Source organism: Tenrec ecaudatus, chromosome Y, assembly GCF_050624435.1.
Source record: "Tenrec ecaudatus isolate mTenEca1 chromosome Y, mTenEca1.hap1, whole genome shotgun sequence".
NCBI classification, from domain to species: domain Eukaryota; kingdom Metazoa; phylum Chordata; class Mammalia; order Afrosoricida; family Tenrecidae; genus Tenrec; species Tenrec ecaudatus.
In genome coordinates this window covers 18879038-18900434 of record NC_134549.1, presented here as the reverse complement: position 1 = coordinate 18900434, position 21397 = coordinate 18879038, and the positions used below count along the sequence as shown (strand labels likewise).

General features: G+C 49.5%; 1 long non-coding RNA gene and 1 pseudogene across 1 annotated transcript; both read right to left on the bottom strand.

The window, feature by feature from the left end:
* Positions 1 to 1094: 1094 nt before the first annotated feature.
* LOC142435572 (uncharacterized) lies at positions 1095 to 18809 on the bottom strand. The gene is made up of 5 exons (XR_012781577.1): positions 16235 to 18809; positions 9693 to 9819; positions 8553 to 8742; positions 6922 to 7198; positions 1095 to 5015 (listed from the first exon to the last, which is right to left on the bottom strand). It is a non-coding gene; the product is annotated as an uncharacterized LOC142435572 (long non-coding RNA).
* On the bottom strand, positions 5034 to 6884 carry LOC142435571 (uncharacterized; annotated as a pseudogene).
* Positions 18810 to 21397: the final 2588 nt, after the last annotated feature.

The following is a 21397-nucleotide window of genomic DNA, read 5'->3' as shown; positions in this document are numbered from 1 at the left end:
TTATCTATTTCCCTTTGTAAACATACAACAAAATATGCGGGATTTTCTTACAGTACAGTACACAATTGAGGATATGTACTGTTGTTAAATGCCCCAGACAGACAGATGACTGAGTCTCAATACGTTAAAGATGTTTCAGTATATCTGGAATGGTTACTAGATATTCATGAAGTTTCAAAAAGTACACTCTACATCACAGGTAACCACACTTATTTGGCCACCTGCCCTGTTTTGGAAAAAAAAAATCTGATTGCTCTAACTGTAGCGACCTGAGATGACCTGCCAAAATGGTTCACTATCACTTGACCCAGAAAACCCTACAAAATCCTGCAAATCAAGAGGTTCGGCCCTCTGGGTCCACTTCAAGAACCGCCGTGAAACTGCTCAAGCCATCAAAGGCATGCACATCCGGAAAGCCACCAAATATGTGAAAGACGTCACTCTGCAGAAGCATTGTGTGCCTTTCTGACGGTACAATGGTGGTGTTGGTAGGTGTGTCCAGGCCAAACAGTGGGATTGGACCAGGGTCGGTGGCCCAAAGAGAGTGCTGAATTTTTTCTTCACATGCTTAAAAATGCAGAAAGTCATGCTAAACTGAAGGGTTCAGACGTGGATTCTCTGGCCATTGAGCACATCCAGGTGAACAAAGCCCCCAAGATGCGCTGCCGGACTCACAGAGCTCAAGGTCGGATCAACCCACACAGGAGCTCCCCTGCCACACTGACATGATCCTGACTGAGAAGGAACAGATCATTCCCAAAGCAGAAGAGGAGGTTGCACAGAAGAAAAAGATCTCCCAGAAGAAACTGAAGAAGCAAAAACTCATGGCTCGGGAATAAATTAAGCTTAAAATAATAGCTAAAGCAGTAAAAAAAAAAATCTGATCACGCCTTTGTAATTAAAAACTTTTAAGCTGTAGCCCATAATCTGAAATAAAGTGTCGGTATCTGCTCTTACAGCTCCTTGGAAGGGGTGGTATGACCCACTGTGTTAGTCTGGGTAGACTAGAAAAACAAATTCATAGACACTCGTATGTGTGTAAAAAAAGAGCTTTTTATACAAGAACAGCTGAATATTGAGAAAACATCCCAGCTCAGATCAAGTCCATAAGTCCGATATTAGCCCATATGTCCAATAACAATCTGTAAATTCCTCTTCAGACTCATGCACCACATGCGATGATGTCAAATGCAGGATGACCACAGGGCAGTGGGTGGAAAGTCTTGTGGATCCAGTGGTGGTAGAAGCATCTCAGCACTGGCGTGGCCTCCACGTGGCTCCTCCAGCTCCGTCAGTGTTGCTCCGTGTGTCTTGCCAACAGGAAGATGAAGCAGTGTGTGTATGGCCTCTAGTGAACTATTTATCTCCTTAGTGGCCCCCAAATAAGATTAAGCTGTGATTTGATTGACAGGCTAAACTCCACCCCTTCACATTTAACAGTCTCAAGTGGACACTAGATTATGTAACATTGGAGTATGTAATATCTGATAACTGATTTTAGAATATAAAATGTGCCTAACGGTATGGCTAACATACCCATTTGATTTAAACACAGATTTAAGAAAAGAACTCCTTCGTAATCCAAGGATCGGATGAGACAAGAGCAGTTGAAGTCCTTGCCCGTGAATGGAGCAAGCCAAGGGCCTAGAGACTTGAGGCTACCTAGCAGAACGCACTGTCAGCGGGAGCTTAACTGGGGCAGCTAGGTTTGCTAACCCCATAGCTCGAGTGGGGAGTGTTCAAGCTGAGACTTCTCACACAGTGGAGTGCTCTCTGGGCATTTACAAGCAGTGCGTAAGCAGCTCTGGAATGCTGCTTTGTGCCAGGCTGAGAGTCTGTGCGTGAAGAAGGCAAGACAGCGGGCATGGCTAGAAGATGTATGTGGTCTAAACCCCAAGGGGTGTCATGAAATCAAAGAATTGACCTAGAATTAATCCCAGAGATAGTATTTTATTTGTATCTGGGGGCTCAGAGATAGGGATGTAGTCTGCTTCTTTCTGCACGTGGCCAGCTTAACAGGAAACTTTCTGATGAAGGGGATCCTTCTGGCTTCTCATGGATTGGTAGTGAGCTGGGCTACCAAGACCATCAACACTGAGAAACTAGCACACCCGAAACTCCCCAAACCCACATACGGCGGAAGGAGCATTCACAATGCCTCAGCCCAGGCTGGAAGACCCTAGCTATGTGTGGAAGCAGGGTGTCATTTACACGGGCAAAAGAACACCCGGGGAATGCTTGTTGAAGCTGCAGCCAAGGCATTTACGGAGTGTGTATCTCCTGTTCCCATGGAGACAGTTCTGACCAAATAGCTGTTTCCTGAGCACTGCTGATGCTTCATCGTAACATGTTAACTTCTGTAACAAACCCTGTAAGCTTCAGTTTTGCCTGTGAGTTGTTTGTAGACATGCCATCAGTTATAAAACCCAAAAGGGAGGCAGGGAGTGCTATGGAAAGGGCAGTTGGTATTAAAATTGGTAAAAGAAAGTCGCTAGGAGAGGCAGGTACAAGGTCTACATCATAGAAATCAGACACGGTCAATGATGAGTTTAATTCTCCTTTCAAACTGAGAGGTCAGAATCCACCCCCACATGCTTACAACTAGGAAAATGATAGCGGGAAATACATTAACACTGAAATAAAACAAAACCGTTTTCCACCACATGCAAGGTGGGTGTATTTCATTTTATGAACAATAATGTCAACAAAGATTTCCAAAATTCCAAAGTCACGTTTATTCAAGACTCTTTCCTAGAACCTTGTTACAAACAAAATCTGAAAAAGCAACGCGCAAACACGGATGTGGACAACCCCATGGTCACAACGAGAATGTCCTTTGGTCAAAGCACAAACATTAAACCCTTTTCCCTTTAGACGGCACTGCTGTTATAGACAGCAGAATCCCGCACCTCGACGCCCATCCGTTGCAGAAGGAGCGTTAACACGCGATGCGGTCACGTTCCGAATCCGTTTTTCCCAGAAGAAATAACTGAAAACGGATTCATCTGTTCTCAACTCTGCCTTTTTATACCCCAGCCTCGCCTATTTTTATACAAAACGTGACACATAAAATTTCAAAGTAAAGACGTTCAGCATTAAATACTGTAATTTAAATGAGAAACACGACATTAACAAAGTTTTTAACAACTGCAGGATGGCACACACATTCAGATGGGTGGCGATCTGGATCTCTGGACACAGGAATGGGAGAGTCATTGTTTGGAAGGGGAATCCGCCTCCATAAAATCAACTGGCAGCTGCTTTGCAGTTTTTCCCCTTCTTTGCCTTTTTTCCCTCGCACGTGGCTGGGTTTCTCTGAAAAACAAAAATCTGTCCGCTGTGGTCTGCTGTTGGTTTCTCCTTAGCTGTTTTCTGAAAGGGTTTACTAAATTATCCTCAACAATGTCAGTGACACGGTTAACCAGCTCCTTATCATAGTGATTCTTTTCAAAAAATTCTTGGACTCTCTCCCAATGAAGCAACATTTCTCTGATTTCTGACTCCCTCTGGGTCTCCTCCTCTCCAGACGGCTCCTCAGCCAACACCTGCTGCTGCTGAAGCTCCTGGAGTTCCTCCGTTGTGAGTTCAGGGCTGTGATCTTCAATCAGCTCCTCAACGTCATCAGCACTGACCTCCAAGCCCATGCACTTGGCCACAGAAACAATGTCCTCCACATCTGGGTCAGGCAGAGAAAGGGGCTCAGCTTCAGGGTCATCTTGTAGCAGACTAGGGGCACCGTGACCTTCAAAGTCCCCAAGAAGAACCCCGCCAGGCCACAGGTTTCTCCACGCTGCTCTCAGAGTCCTCTTGGACACATCTGCCCATGCTTTGTTTATCAGCCGAACACAGCTCAAAATATGAAGATGCTCCTTCCAGAAATCAGCCACGGTTAGGCCAGTTTCACTGGTCACTTCGAAACACCTCTGGAGCAATGCCTTCGTGTACAATTTTTTGAAATTAGAAATGACCTGCTGGCCCATGGGCTGTATGAGTGAGGTGGTTCTGGGGGGCAAAAATTTTATTTTCAGCCAGCTAAATTCGTCTGCTAACCCACATTCCATGTCTGGGGGATGCGCAGGGGCACAGTCTAACACGAGAACTGCCCGGAGGGGCCAATCGTGTTCTGCAAGGTACTTTTTTACACTGGGGGCAAACACTTCACAAACCCATTCCCTGAAAATACGCCTGGTGACCCAAGCCCTGGCATTCGCCCTCCACATCACATGTAACTCGCTCTTCGCAACGTCATGCTTCTTAAAAACCCGAGGATTTTCAGAGTGGTAGACCAACAGAGGCTTTATTTTCAAATCGCCACTTGCATTTGCACACAGTAACAAAGTGAGCCTGTCTTTGAACGGTTTGTGGCCTGGTAATTTCCTTTCCTCCCTTGCAACACAGGTCCTCTTTGGCATTCTCTTCCAAAAGAGCCCGGTCTCATCGCAATTAAAGATTTGATTTGGCATAAAGCCATTTCTGTCGATGAAATGCTGGAATTCCTTCACGTACCTTTCCGCAGCTTTTCCGTCAGCATTTCCTGCCTCTCTCCGCCGTGCAACAATAGGAATGCCACTTCTTCTCTTAAACCTATCAAACCAGCCCCTACTGGCCAAAAACCCGTGTTCGGGACCAGTGTTTGACCCGGGCTTGATTTTCAGAAGATCAGCATGCAAGGTTCTAGCTTTAGCACAAATAGCAGCCTCGGAAATACTCTCCCCAGTGAGTTGTTTCTCATTGATCCAAACCAACAGCAGTTTTTCCACTTCATCGATTAAGGGGGGCCTCTGTTTCGTCAAACTTGTAACTCCCTTAGCAACGCTGGCACTTTTTATTGCCTCCTTATGCTTTAAAAACGTACTGATGGTGGATCTCGGCAAGTTAAACCGGGACGCTAAATCAGTCACACGGATGCCTCTTTCGTACTTTTGAATAATCTCTTTCTTCAGTTCAATTGTGGTTCTTACCGTTTTCCTTTTGTGCGTGTCTGCAACGGCTTTCTTAGGACCCATGTTTTTAATCTAAAAACAGTACAAAAAGTCACAAAAAACTAAGAAGATGATAGCAAAACGCTTGGAACACAGCCGCAAAAGGTTTAAACAACCCGTACTAATACGCCAACGAATGCCCAGTGACAGAAACGTAAACTGCTTTTGTTTGCAAAAACCACGCGCGTGTGTTCCTGTTTTGTTTGCGCTCCGATGCAAAATTTCCTCGACATTTTGCCTCAAGTTCTGATGCAGTTGAGCACCGGGGTTCTACTGTAAAAATCTCTGAAAGTATGAAACCACCTTTGTTCAAGACGGTTCCCTACAACCTTCTTTGTTACAGCCAAACTCTGAGAAGGCAACGAACACACACGCATGTGGACAACCCCATGGTCGCAACGAGACGGTCATTTGGCCAAAAAGGCAAAAAGTAAGCATCTTTTCCTCTCAAAGGTATATCAAACTCCCAGAAAAAACTCTTTTTAACCAGAAATTTTCATAATTTGAATTTTGATAGTACAGCACACACACGTTCAATACCTTCCAACTCAGAGGGGCCTTGTAGGTCAGAGCAGAAACGCTCGAGGCTTTGAGGCTGCACATTTAGACTAGGACAGTCTCAATGAACTGCCAATCGTGTGGTTAATATCCTCAGAGCTTAGAAAAAAATTGGAGAACCCATTTCTTCAAAATTATCACAGTAATGGCGTTGTAAAATCTCACTTTTGACTTAATCTCCCCGTTGTCAATCTTTACTACGCACAGTGAAGCTGGGGAAATTCCTAGCCTTTCTCGTGGTCCGTACATTCACAAAGCATCTACAGCATGAGATCTTGAATGCACAGAGATCTGAGTTAGGCCCGCCAAAGGCTTTCCCACTTTCCCCTGCATAATACCTCCCTTTGTTGTGAATTCTTTTATGTGTGCTGAGGGTTTTGGACTGACTAAAGGCTTTCCCACATTCATAAGGCTTCTCCACACTGTGTCTCCCCACTGTGAGTCTTATGTGCCCAGAGAGACAGTAGGGACTGCTGAAGGCCTTCCCACATTCCCGACATTCATGAGGCCTCTCTCCGGTGTGACTTCTGCTGTGAGTGGTCAGGTGTAGCAAACGACTAAACACTTTCCCACAAACCTCACATCCATAAGGCCGCTCACCGGTGTGAGTCTTCCTGTGCGCACTCAGGGTGGCAGCGTGTCTAAACACTTTCTCACACTCTTTGCATTTATCAGGCCTCTCTCCACTGTGAGTTCGGATGTGGCCGGAGAGGGAACTCCTGAAGGTTTTCCCACACTCCTTACATTCGTAAGGCTTCTCTCCGCTGTGGATTCTCCTGTGCGTCGTCAGGTTTAACAAACGACGGAAAGCTTTCCCACACTCCTCACATTCAAAAGGTCGCTCCCCGGTGTGAGTTTTCCTATGGGCACTTAGGTTTGAGGAATGCCTGAAGCTTTTCCCACATTCCTTACACATCTAAGGCCTCTCTCCAGTGTGCGTCTTTATATGCGTAGGGAGGTGGGACAAGCGACTGAAGCCTTTCCCACACGTCTTACATTCGTAAGGCCTCTCTCCAGTGTGTGCTCTTATATGCTTAGTACGAGCAGAAGAATCACTGAAGGCTTTCCCACACTGGCTACATACATAAGGCCTCTCTCCACTGTGAGTTCTTCTGTGCTTAGTAAGGCCCGAGGAATCACTAAGGGCTTTCCCACATACCCCACATTTACAAGGCTTAGCCCTCTTGCTAAACATTTTCCGTAAAATAAGGCATGAAGAGCTACCGGTTTTACAATAATCTTTATATGCACACTTCCGACCGCTGAGCTCCGTCCAAAAGGAGGAGAAACTATAGGTACCTTTCATTCCATCAATACATCGACAGCATTTCTCACCAGTGAATGTTGTCACAGAATCCCAAATGCAGTTCTTACCACATACCTGACATGGACTGGATGTCTCTGTATTAAGAGTTTTACAGGGACCACTGCATCTTTCTCCACATCCATCACACCGACAGAGACGGCATCCGGCGTGAGCTAAGGTTGGATGCTTGTGTGTAGAGCCATCCAGGAACTCTGCTGCTGATTCCCAACTTTCAAAAGTACTTTCTTCTGCAGGATTTCTTTGCAGGACAGTGAAGTCTGGAATTTGACCAGGTATTTTCCCAAACAGGTTGACTTCATTACTTACGCAAAGGTTCTCGACTGCGTGATTTCTGTTAAAAATACGCAACATGCTGTTAGTTCTGAACCTAACCAGTCTCACGGTTCACAATATCAGCCATCTGGCAAAAATACTGGCATCACGTTTGCTGTTCTCTGAGGTTACCTGGTCACTGTGTTCAAGGGAAACATGTTTTCACCACTCAATTGTTTTACTCCTAATTATGAAAATCATGTAAGGCCAAAATTCTCGTAATTCATAACGAAACATTTCCAAACCAAACTCACTGCCATTAAATTGGTGATGACTTATAGCTAGCACTGCCCCCTGTGAGTTTCTGAGTCTGTAAATCTTATTTCTGAGACTGTAAATCTTTATGGGAGTACAAAGCCTCATCTTTTTCCCTTAGAGAGGCTAGTGATTTTGAACTGTGGTCCTTGTGGTTAGCAGCCCAACACGTTGCCACCATGCTAGTAGAGAGCCTGATTTTACACCTATGTTTATTCTTATAAAAATACAAAGCAGCTTCAAAGAGATTATGGAAAAATAGAATTAAAAGACAATGGGAAATTTTTAACTTTTCGAAACCTCTAATAAATAGACTGGTGGAGATCTTACTATTCAGCAGGCATTTCGGCCAGTTTGTAATAGTTCAGCTCTTGACATCGTAAATGAGGGCAGCGAAGGTAACACGTTGTAAATAAGTCTCTGCCCTGACATAGTTACGCCCAGGTAGGAAACAGAGGCGAACTGCTCACAGATGGCAGAAGACCGAATCATTTTGAATACGATTCTTTCCAGAATCCTAATCGCAAACTTGAAACTTTCAGAATCCACGCAGGAAACGGATAATCAGAAGAAAATACTGGACGTGGCGCATTCCACTGCTAACTTCAAGTGTGGACACAGCTTCAGTGTTTCTTTCTTACACAGGTGAGACTAGCACTAGAATATTGGTTTCTGTTAAACATATGCAGCACACTGTTAATTAACCCTATTGTAACATTTCCAAGATTGTACACTGACCAGTCTCACGTTTCAGAGGATGCAATACGTAAACCTTATTTAGTTCAGCAAATCCTAGTTCCACACCAACCATTTCAAAGTCCAAGTATGTATAGATATATGTGTGCGCGTGTTATCGTCACAGAAACTTAGCACTATTTTTAAAATTAAAAGATCATTTTATTGAATAATTAAAAATTTTAAATATTGCATTTAATTATAGTCCAATACATTTATGGTTAAAAATGTTTAAAAAATCATCTTATTGGGGGCTCTGACAATGCTTAAAACAACCCATACATCAATTGTATCAGGCATATTTGTACATATGTTGACAAAATTACTTTCTATTGTGCCCTTGGAATCTGCTCCCCACCCCACCCCACCTGTTAGCCACTCACCTGAAACCTATCCCCTCACTTTTACGTTGCTCCTTAATACCACGTGATTCCCAGGTTTCTCCCAATACGGGGGACCAGGTGTTAGTCTCCACGGACTGGCCCATGACATGTTCACTGGACGACATGGCTCCTTCTTTACGGTTTTGGGAGGCTTGACCCAGTGATTCAAGGTGAGGCATACAACACGAAACTAGGAGGAACACAATGAGTAGGGAACTGACGGTCATTGAACCGGAGAAAGACTTGACGAAACTTCCCAGTGTCAGCACTTTGGGAAGGGCTGAAAAGCTAGTCAGAAATACTTTAAGGACTGAGAGAGATCATAACACGCACAGGTGAGGTAGGAGAACCAATGAAAACACTAGCTATAAAGTACATATAACATAAAAAAGGAAGGGAGGCCCCATGGCCACGGGTGAGAGAGGCCTTGCCCAAATCAGGACAGCAATAAGCTCAGGTATCTGTGAGGTTGTAACTTCAACCCACAAGAGGCCTTTCCTAGCTAATTCCAAAGTCATTTCGTCCATGCCGTCTTCAAAGAATTCTTGCTTCCCTAGTGCTTCTTGACACAGTTTTCCTGGATAGGTTCTATCTCCACTGTGCTCAGGAAGGGAATTCCCATGACGACAGGTGTGAGAGGAACTTGCCCAAATCAGGAAAGTCAACTTTTCCCTGGTTCGTCTGGGAAAACAAGGGGTGGAACTGAAAGGTGGGTCACGATGGATGGCAGCAGGGAAGACAGGGTAGAACAGTGAACATTATTTTGACCCTGAACCAATACTGCCCTCTTCCGGGTCTCTGCAGACAGACAGGTGTGAGTTACTTTCAGCAAGATAAGCACTTAAAACCTTCAGTCAGATAGTACAGCTCTGTTCAAAGTCTCAAACCAACAAACCTCTCTGGGCCCCCAAGCGATCACTGGAGGAGCCAATGAATATTCTAGCAAACATTAAACCGTTACGGGAGCTTTAAGTTCAGAAAAAAACATGAAGACGCCAGGACCCATGAGCTCTGAAAGACTAAGGGGCCACACCACGTTAACAGTGTGTTCTCAATTCTTTCACACAAATTGTAGTGCAACGTCGATGAGGGAAATCCTTTCGCTCAGTAAACACCTTTTAAAAGGACAGGCATTCGTACCTACTGACGCCAGGTTTGCCAGAGTCTCCATCATGACATCTCTGTAGAGTTTCCTCTCTGCAGGGTCCAGCAGAGCCCACTCTTCCTGGCTGAAGACGATGGAAACATCTTCAACAACCACTGAGTCCTAAAACAACCCACAGAGTCGGATCAGCGAGGTAGCATGTGCCTTCATGAGGCTGGAGGTCGACGTACACGAGGCTCAGTATTCAACCAAGGTCTACCCTAAGGCAGAGCCTTCAGCCATACCCATTCTTCAAACACCACTGACTCCCTCGTGCATTCTATTGTCTCTCCCAGATTTCCAACAACCATTAAAATATATGTTCTCCACGATCGGGCTGCAAACAACTTCAATCTCAGGACTCTCAGTGGGTGGACAGAGCTGGTTCTTGGATCCTGCAGACAGCAGCATGAAACACTGTATTGACACCCACTTTGTCAAGGGCATCCCCACCCACCCCCTTTTTTTTTAATACTCATTTCAATAGAAGAGCCTTCCTGCTGGCCCTCTACTTCACCAAGCACGACGTCTTCCCCCAAAGACTGGCATCTCCAAAGCACGCGAGACGGAATCTTGCCATCCTTGCCCCTCGGGGGCTGTGGTTTCCCCGAAGCAGAGTTGTTTGTTCTTTCAGCACTTGATGACGCTTTCCACAGTCCCACTCACACCATCAATTGTTACAGGTCAACTAACCTTCAGAGTCAAGGTTCTGTCTCTTTCGTAGAGAAGAAGGAGGAGGCCAATCGTGACCGGGAACATGCAAACCCTAATCAACCCCTCAACGCTCGCTATTTCGAAACATCAAGCAAACTGTACAGCAATCAGCCCTCTCCCCCTTTCTCCCCCTTTCTCTCTCTCTCTCTCTGTCTCTCTCTCCCTCTCTCTCTCTCTCTCTCTCTCTCTCTCTCTCTCTCTCTCTCTCTCTCGATAAGACTACAAAGAACAGTACCTTTCGGAAACCAGAACGGGAAACCCTTACACCTTTACTGACTGAAACAGGTAGCACATCTATCCTACCCTGACCACGTAACACAACAGAAGTACCATCGTTATACACGGACGTTTCACTGCTTTGGCAAATGGTTTGCAACATACACATTTTTGTCCACAAATATTTTAATTTGTGAAGTTGAAGGAGAAAGGGTTATCTGCTAAATTGGCCCAGGAAGCCTACAAAGCAGATCGGCACACCAGCCCTTTAGAGCAGTGGTTCTCAACCTTCCTTGTGCCGAGACCCTTGAACACAGTTCCTCATGTGGTGACCCACCCGCTCAACCATCAAAATTACTTTCGTTGCAACTCCATCACTGTCATTTTCCTACTGTTATGAATCACCATGTAAATATCTGATAGGCAGGATGTGTTTTCATTGCTACAAACGGAAAATACTTAAAAGCAGTGATTCGTTGCAAAAACAATGTCATGATAGACCGAGAAATATTTATTTCATATTCATTGTAAAATCAATATTTCATGATAGACTGTGAAATATTTATTTCTAATGACAAATAAATGAGATTTTGTCTTGAAGCATGGTGTCGCCTGGGTAACGGTCTCCTATGTGGGTGGACCTGCCTGGAGACGGACACAGAAGTAGTGTCTCGGGGAAGTAGGTGATTTCTGATGGTCCTAGGCGGCCCCTATGAAAGGGTCGTTTGGCCCCCAAAGGGGTCGTGACCCTCAGGTTGAGAACCACTGTTCTACAGGCTCCTCTCCCCACATTCCCTCACACCTGGAGGCACACACGGCTACCTGAGCCCGTGGAGAGTCCTGGCCAGGAAGAGTGGACGCTGTGCAGGCTGTTGCTGAGAGGTTCCACCTGGTCGGTTCTGACCCACAGGTGCTCTGCACCCAACAGAACCGGACACCGCCGGGTCCTGTGCCACCGTCACCATCTCCGACGTCTGAGAGCACGTTTGCAGCCACTGTGTTGCTCCATTTCATTCCGCTCCGTCCTCTTTCCCCGTTGTTGCCTATCTTACCAAGCATGCTCTCTTCCCTCACAAACTGGTCTCTTCGGAGAAGATGCTCCAAGACAGGACAGGAAGCCTTGCCTTCCTGGATTCTAAGGATCATTGTGGCTGTACTTCTCCCAAGACAGATGTGTCTGTGCCTCTGACGGACCCTGGTGCTTCCAACGTTCTTTGCCAATTTATCACAATTCAAAAGACTCGGTTATTCCCTGGACTTCCTCACTCAATGCCCAGTTTACGGATGCGCGTGAGGCGATGGCACGGGTCGGCTGCACCTCAGTCTTGGAAGTGACGTCCATGCTTTTCAACGCTGTACAGAGGTCTTGTGCAGCAGCAGACGTTCCCAAGGCAACGTGCCGTTGGATCCCTCGACTGCTGCTTCCGCGTGAGGGGTGCGTGTGGATCTAAGAAAGCCCAGACCTTGACGAATTCGATCTTTATCTATCGTGTGAGTAGGAGCAGGCTATTAGCTTCCTCTTGAGTCGGGAGACCACGGGTGGTCAAGTGCACTGTGGCGTGCCAAAACACACAGTTTGCACATAGGAAACTGTCACCTCTCAGGGACACGGTGAAGCCAGCTGTCTCTGTCGTCTCTTATTCGTCCTGGCGGCTCAGCAAACTCTGAGTTTAAGAGCCAGAACAGGTGCTTTTCACCGGAGAGGCCAGATTACATATTTTCACACCATCACCGATGCTCCCATTCATTCCACCAGGCAGCACACAAAGAAGAGGGCCCCTGTCCTGAGCGGCTGTGCTTTGTAAACGGCTGTGCCAAGGTTTCCACACCCACGAGCTCGTGTGTGTTTGGAGATTCCCCAGAGTCCCTTGATTTTAACAAGTTCCCACAGGAGCCCGTGGGCTCTACGAGGCTCATGCGCAGGACAGACGGCTGATACTCAGCACACAAGTGGACCGCAGCAGAGTAAGCAGGCATGTTTGGGAAAGTAGAAAAACAAAAGTAGCATCGGAAATGCACGGAAGAAAATATGAAAATAAGGTCACCGAGAGGAATTACTGAAACCCAAATGAAGGCTGAGCATGATAGTGGGACAGGAGGAAAGTTGAAGGAAATAGAGGAAAGAGCCAGGAGGCAAAGGACATTTATAGAGGTCTAGATAAGGGCATGTCCATATGCAAATATATTTATAGATGATGATGGGGAAATAGCTCTATGTGCACATATTTATAGGTTTAGTATTAAGGTGGCAGATGGACATTGGGCCTCAGCTCAAGTACTCCCTCAATGCAAGAACACTTGGTTCTAAAAAAACAAAAAAAAAACTTGGTTCTATTAAACTGGCATTCCATGATGCTCACCTTCCCAACAAGATCACAGAAGACAAAGTGGGTGAACAAGCAAATGTGGTGAAGAAAGCTGATGGTGCCCGGCTATCAAAAGAGATAGCGTCTGGGGTCTTAAAGGCTTGAAGGTGAACAAGCGGCCATCTAGCTCAGAAGCAACAGAGCCCACATGGAAGAAGCACACCGGCCAGTGCGATCACGAGGTGTTGAAGGGACCAGGTATCAGGCATCATGCAAAAAAAAATCATGTCATTGTGAATGAGGGGGAGTGAAGAGTGGGGACCAAAGACCATCTGAAGGCAACTGGACATCCCATTATGGAAAGGTCACGGGGAGGAGACAAGCCGGTCAGGGTGCAGTGTAGCAACGATGAAACATACAACTTTCCTCCAGTTCCTAAATGCTTGCCCCCTGTCTGCCCCGCCCCCCACTATCATGATCCCAGTTCTACCTTACAAATCTGGCTAGACCAGAGGATGCACACTGGCACAGATAGGAACTGGGAACACAGGAAATCCAGGGCGGATGATCCTTCAGGACCAAGGGTGAGAGTGGCGATGCTGGGAGAGTGGAGGGTGAGTGGGTTGGAAAGAGGGAACCGATTACAAGGATCTACATGTGACCTCCCCTCTGGAGGACGGACAACAGAGAAGGGGGTGAAGGGAGACGCCAGACGGGGCAAGATATGACAAAATAACAATTTATAAATTATGAAGGGCTCAGCTTGAAGGTAAACAAGTGGCCATCTAGCTCAGAAGCAACAAATCCCAAATGGAAGAAGCACACCGGCCTGTGTGATCATGAAGTGCTGAAGGGATCAGGTATAAGGCATCATCAGAACAAAAAAATATATACCATAGTGAATGAAGGGGGAAGTGCAGAGTGGAGACCCAAGGCCCAAGTGTCGGCCAATGGAGATCCCCTCATAGACGGGTTTAGGAGAGGAGATGGGTTAATTAGGGTGTGAGGTAGTATCGATGAAGAACACAGCTTTCCCCCGGATCCTGGATGCTTCCTCCCCCCAACTACCATGATCCGAATTCTACCTTGCAGGACTGGATAGGGCAGAGGCTGTACACTGGTACATATGAGGGTTGGAGGTACAGGGAATCCAGGGTGGATGATACTTTCAGGACCAAGGGTGTGAGGGACGATGCTGGGAGAGTGGAGGGCGAGTGGGTTGGAAAGGGGGAACTGATTACAAGGAGCCACATGTGACCTCTTCCCTGGGAGAGGGACAGCAGAGAAGGGGGGGGAAGGGAGACTCCGGATAGGGCAAGATATGACAAAATAACGAGGTATAAATTACCAAGGGCATACGAGGGAGGGGGGAAAGGGGAGGGAGGGGGAAAAAAAGAGGACCTGATGCAAGGGGCTTAAGTGGAGAGCAAATGCCTTGAGAATGATGAGAGCAATGATTGTACAAACGTTCTTTACACAGTTGATGTATGTATGGATTGTGATAAGAGTTGTAGGAGCCCCTAATAAAATAAAAAAACAAAAAATAAAATATGAAAATAAACACCGCAGTAAGGCCACGACATACAAATTAAGGCTTCTACCTATTGGCTTGCTCCAGCACAGCAGTTTCTCAGCCTGTGGGTCGAGACCCCTCAGGGACTTGAACGACCCTTTCACAGGGGTCGACCAATTCACCACAGTAGCAACATGACAGAGATGAAGTAGCAACGAAAACAATGTGATGGTTGGGGGTCCCCTCCCCTTGAGGAACTGTGTGAAAGGGCCGCGGCGTTAGGAAGGTGGAGAACCGCTGGTACAGAGTCTTTTAAGTTGCCACTCCGAACCTCACGGGAAACACGCGAACGCACACGCACGGGCAGTGAGTATTTGAGGCTCTTTCAGCCCCAAGTCTCTAACTTCCACCCAAGGACCTTTCCCTGCCTGGGTCTGGGAAAAAGGTAGGGGAGACACTGGCAGGATCCACCTGAGAGTAATTGCAAGCAGGATTCCCAGGAGTGTTATCCTGCTGTGCAGTAAGGGAGCCAGACCCCTGAGAAGTGTCCTCTGGACGCAGGATGCTTGGCCAGAGACCCTCTTAGATGCCGACCATCTGGGGAGCAGCAACAGAGCCCGGATCCCGAGCGTGGAGATTCCCAAGCGCAGAGCAAGGAGAGGCCTTCATGCAGGAGGGCGGCTTGGGGAGTGCCATGCTTGTGGGCACTTAGTTGCAGAAGCTGGACTTGGGGAGCCGTAGAGGAGCTGAGACGGGGTTGCTGATTCCGAAGCTGGTTTGCTGACTCACGAGCTTGAGCGCAGGGCATTGAAGTGAGAGCTCACAGCGGGGGTGGGCATTCCTCTGTGGGCACGGTTTAGCGGACCTAACTTTGTAAGGCCGTCCTGGTACAGCACAGTCCGAGGCAGTTCTTAGCAGCATTACAGCTCGTGAGCACTCCCAGGAAGCCCTGTCCTCTGGAGTTTTCCCTGTGAGTTCCTGTGTTGCCATCACAATGGACTAGTAGGTAGACGCCACACACTAGGTGAGTCGTGCCAGCTCTGAGCTCAGGAAATTAGGTGACAGGACAAACTGCTGAGCCCTCACGGCCAAGATTCCACAGCAACAGTTCTCCGCCTTCCTGACGCCGCGGCCCCTTCATGCACCTCCTCAAGGCTGGAGACCACCCCCACCCCATAACATTATCTTCGTTGCTGCTTCATCGCTGTCATTTTGCTAATTTTATGAATCGGGCGACTCCTGTGAAAGGGTCCTTTGACCCCCTAAGGGGTCAAGACCCACAGGTTGAGAACCGCTGAGCTACAGAGAATTATTCCCAGAGCAAAAGCCAAGGACTGAAACCAACCTCTGGGTCCGGCCTAGGGAAAGCTGGCAGTGCCCTGGTGCACGCACCGGGCTACGAATGCAAAGGCCAGCAGTTCAAACCCTGCTGCCGCCTGGCCAGAGGAAGCATTAAGCTGCCTCCAGGAACAAAGATGTCAAAGCCTGGAATCCCACAGGGGCAGCTCTGCCCGGCTAGAGGGTCAGGGTGAATCAGAATGGACTTGCTATTCATGCACCTTTTAGAGACGGTTTACAGGATACGAAGCAAAGGTGAAATCTGTCTTCCGTGTAGGACACAAAGGTTTATTTAAATGTTCTATTTCTGTAGGCTTTTGCGTAAAAGGCGGTTTCAGACGGTTACATACACTAGTCATTTAGCGGAAGCTGGGGAAGGAGGCCTGGGGCGAGAATAGGTGCAGACCTGCCCACCGAGCGTAAGAAAAACGGAGTTCTCTGTAAGACTCACCATGTCCCGTGTCTTGGGGGCGGCCGGGAATGCAGTCTCTAAGCCCAGGAAGCCGCTTCCGGATGAGGGATGAGAGTACCTACGGGGAGAGCACAGGGCAGTCTGCAGGCAGGTGCGTCCTGTGGGATCCAGACAGCACTCAGGAGCGTTGTGAAGTCTTTCCTTGAAGTTTACGGACGTGCAGTTGGCCGTGGTGCCCAGCCCGGAGTGGGCTAGTTCTCCTGCATCACAGGAGAGCTCTGCACACAGAGGAAGGAGGTGGGGCTGAGGAAGAAAGCAGTCGCCTAAGCCGGCTTCTTCCCAGGCTCACGGAGCTGCTGCACCCTGACAGAATGTGTAATACAGGGGGGAGCAGTGTCAATGCACCTCCTGTGTTCGCACACAGCTCATGGCCTCTTCTTTCCGGCTACGAGATCCCACGCGAAGGGATTTACCTTTCCCACCGCAGGAGAAGCCACCAGGCCTGATGAGGCTCGAAAATGGAACCTGACGTCTTGCAGAAAGCTGGGGTCTAATATCAAACGTGTGTGTTCCGCGTGAATCACGCTGTACTGCTTGGGGACTAACACAAGGGAACGATCAGGAATAATGCGTCTATGAGCTCCGCGTGGTTCTTTTTCCGTGCGGCTAAAATCCTCGTTACTGTGTGCTTAATCTTTGCACTGTGCACCCGGTAATATGTGATCGGTAACGTTCCCATTGATTTTGGAATGAATATCGCTTTCTTTCCCTTTCCCGAGCGACCGCTGGTAACGCAAATGAAACGGTGACACCACCGAATACGAAGCTGTGAAGTGTCGGGGCGAGGGGTTCCCCAACGCTCGAACGGGCCCTCAGGAGCAACTCTGGGATTCTGGAAAATATTAAAGACAGACAGACAGGCAGCGAGGCACCGGGGGCTCCTCGTCCCGTGTCAGGACTGAGAGGGAGCCTAGAGGGGGGCTTACAGATCTCCCATAAGCCGTGCACATCATACAGATACCATATGACACAGTTAGTAGGTAATATCATAAGCAGGTAACACAATAAACCAGCTATGACGTGAGTCTGCATCTTGACCTAGTGCTAGTTGATCTCTAAACCCCCTGAGCCCTCCCCCGGGGGAGTCATCTCTGATCAGTATCAACAAGAGATGTCAAATCTGTTTGGGCCGAGTCAGGACCGGGCAGCCTCCACCGCCTTTCCAGCTCCTTGGGAAGATGAAACCTCAAAGCCCCCGTTCCCAGTCTCTCCGGAGGATGGACGACCTATTGAACTGTGCAGCTCCTGCTCCAACACCCCAAAGAGCCGGGTTTGTACAGCCCCTTCTCCAGCACCCCAGAGAGCAGGTTTGTAAACAACAAGATGACTTCCCAGGGTCAAGGCCCTGCAGCTGCAAGCGATAAAAATTCTCCATTCGCTCTGTCCCACCGCCTCATCGGCAAGGTGGGACTTCCCTGACCTAACTCGTTGGGTTGCCGAACTCGCCCGGGAGTTTTCCCTCGCCTCAATAAAGCCTCCCTCTACTTCCCATTCCTGATGGAGCCCTGCCTCCTTCTGCACCTCGTCTCCAACCTCTCAAAGACAGAGTCTGCTGCATTTGACGGTGGGTGGGCTACCGAACCTGCTTGCTTTTATCTGCAGATAACCCTCAGGCATTGTGAAGTCGCCAGACGCAGACATGATGCATCTCACAAGGTAGCTCCTTCATGGGGGTTAGTGGAGGAGCTGGGTCCAGCCCTGAGAATGGAGGTGAAGATTCACTTATGTCTCATCGCCGAAAAATTCTTCGCTGACCAGAGTCAGCTTTTTTTGGAGCACGAAGGCTTAGCTGCACGACCTGCTGGCTCATCCAGCCCCTCAGCTGACCACGGTACAGACACCGGAAAGGGTGCCCACATGCTTGGTTTTCCCACCTTCCAGCAAATCACCCATGATGCAAACGCAGCAGAAAAGCAAGTTCCTCTAAAGAGGCGTCTCCCTCTTCCACACCTGCTTCTCTCTCTCCCTCCCTCCTCATCTCCAAACTGGGTCTGAGAAGTGCTCCAAGGCCCTGAATGCAAATACATGTAAATGAAGCCACTTCACTCTCTTCCTCAACGACCAGCAACCCCTGCTCCTAGGCCACCTCCCAGTCTCCTTAACCTGCTCCTAACAGGATCAACCACGGGGGTTTTTAGCAACAAAACCAACCCATTAGCAATTGCTGGAATTGCTTCCTGCACATCACGCTTTTGTCTCCAAAAGGGCCCCACAGGCGGCACGATGTTAAAAGACCTGATCCCACTGCACCTCCCTACCCCCTTGCTGTGGCGCCCACGACCCCACTCACCCACCGTTTTCTCCGCTCCACTCCGCTCTCCCATCAAAGAATGAATTCCCCGTTTCTCAGCTGCCTGGGGGAGCAACGCACTCATGTTTTCCCAACTGGAAGGCCCTCTGCACCCCACGCGCCATCTGTCAGCACAGTCCTGCAGCCGCGGACGCCACGCGCTTGGTAATCACGCTCACGCTGGGCCTCGCTGGGCCTGGGCGGGCTCTTTGCAGGCAGCCAGCCCGTTGTTCCCTTTGTAAAGGGGCCTCCACCCGCACCCACACTGTCTGGGAATAAAACAAAGCGCGGGTCCTGCAGCCACCAGCCAGGAGCGATCAGCGTGCACACGCACGCACACACCAGCGTGCACGCACACACACACAGCAGCGTGCACGCACACACACCCCAGCGTGCACACACACACCCCAGCGTGCACACACACACACCCCAGCGTGCACACACCAGCGTGCACACACATACCAGCGTGCACACACACACCCCAGCGTGCACACACCAGCGTGCACACACCAGCGTGCACACACACCCCAGCGTGCACACACACCAGCATGCACACACACCCCAGCATGCACACACACAGCGTGCACACACGCACACGCCAGCACGCGCACACACACCAGCGTGCACACACCCCAGCGTGCACACACACACCCCAGCGTGCACACACACACCCCAGCATGCACACACACAGCGTGCACACACGCACACGCCAGCACGCGCACACACACCAGCATGCACACACCCCAGTGTGCACACACACACCCCAGCGTGCACACACACACCCCAGCGTAAACACACACCCCAGCATGCACACACGCACACGCCAGCACGCGCACACACACCAGCGTGCACACACCCCAGCGTGCACACACACACCCCAGCGTGCACACACACCCCAGCGTGCACACACCCCAGCGTGCACACACACCAGCGTGCACACACACCAGCATACACACAGCGTGCACACACACACAGAGACCAGCGTGCACACACACACCAGCGTGCACACACACACCAGCGTGCACACACACCAGCGTGCACACACACACCCCAGCGTGCACACACACACCCCAGCGTGCACACACACCAGCGTGCAGACACACACCAGCGTGCACACAAACCAGCGTGCACACACACCAGCGTGCACACACACACACCAGCGTGCACACACACAGACCCGCGTGCACACACACCAGCGTGCACACACACAGACCAGCGTGCACACACGCACACCAGCGTGCACGCACACCAGCGTGCACACACACACACCAGCGTGCACACACACAGACCCGCGTGCACACACACCAGGGTGCACACACACAGACCAGCGTGCACACACGCACACCAGCGTGCACACACACACACCAGCGTGCACACACGCACACCAGCGTGCACACACACACAGCGTGCACACACACACACCAGCGTGCACACACACAGACCAGCGTGCACACACACACACGCACCAGCGTGCACACACACACACCAGCGTGCACACACACAGACCAGCGTGCACACACACACACACCCACACCAGCGTGCACACACACACACCAGCGTGCACACACACAGACCCGCGTGCACACACACCAGCGTGCACACACACAGACCAGCGTGCACACACGCACACCAGCGTGCACACACACAGCGTGCACACACACACACCAGCGTGCACACACACAGACCAGCGTGCACACGCACACACACACACACACACACACACGCACGCACAGCCCGGCGTCCCCGACTCTGCACGAGTCCCCACCCCCGGGGTCCCGGCGGGGACGCTGTAACCTGTGACGTCACCGAGGTCCAGAGCTCCGGCCGCGGGCGGGGGTCGCGCGGACGATCCGGAAGGGCCGGGGGCGCGGGGCGCGGGGCGCGGGCGCGGACAGCGCCTCGGACCCGGGGCAGCAGCGCGGGAACCGGGCCCGCTGCGGACACCCGGAAGGTCCGCCGAACGCGGGAGCCGCGAGCCCGGTCGCCTACTGAGGATGCACACTTCCGGTTTGTCGGGCGGTGGGTGCGTCGCCGAAAGGCTGCCGTGTGGGAAACACTAACGCACGAACTGGGGACCGGTGAGCTCGGTGACCCTTGACTCTGCTCGTTTCCTTTATAGAAGCATAAGCGGATAATAATTATACAATAATAAGTCTAAATTATCTTCAATGACTGTATGACCGGACACGCGGATTTCAAGCATCAATAATGCCCTTGGGGAACCGAGTAAGTCTTTCTCTGCATATTTGGCCGTTTGAGAACATTTTCTCATGTTCCCTAGAAAGCAAATTCTTTCGCTCCGCATCAATATTCCCTCTTGGGGATGGTTTAAGTCTCTCTTCTGTGTTCCGTTTCCGGTCTGTTAGCAGTTGCATGTCAGGAATCTCTCCCTGGGAGCAGCACACACTGCTCAAATCCACGGTGAAGCTCCTCAGGGTCATGCCACCACCCTGCAGAGAGTTTTCCCAGGTGAGAGGCAGGAACAGAGTAGTGATTCTGAAAGGCAGTGGATAAAAAGTGGGGTCCCTTGGAAAATAAAAGTGTAGCCATCCTAAGTGCATAATATGATGAATATTTCCCTGTGGATGAATACTCTCTCACCTCCATCAGTCAGTGCTGACTCACAGAGCCCCCGGGGGGATTCTGCACCTGTAACTGATTTAGGAGAGTAGAAAGCCCCGCCTTTCTTCCACGGAGCTGCTGGTGGTTTTGAACCGCTGACCATGCAGATTACAGCCCAGGACACCATCAGTGCTGCCTATCTGGACATATAGTGTCCTCATAGAACTGCCTCTGAGATCAACAGGGAAATTTCCCAGACCATTAAAAAAAAATCCTCACCTGTGCTTTTG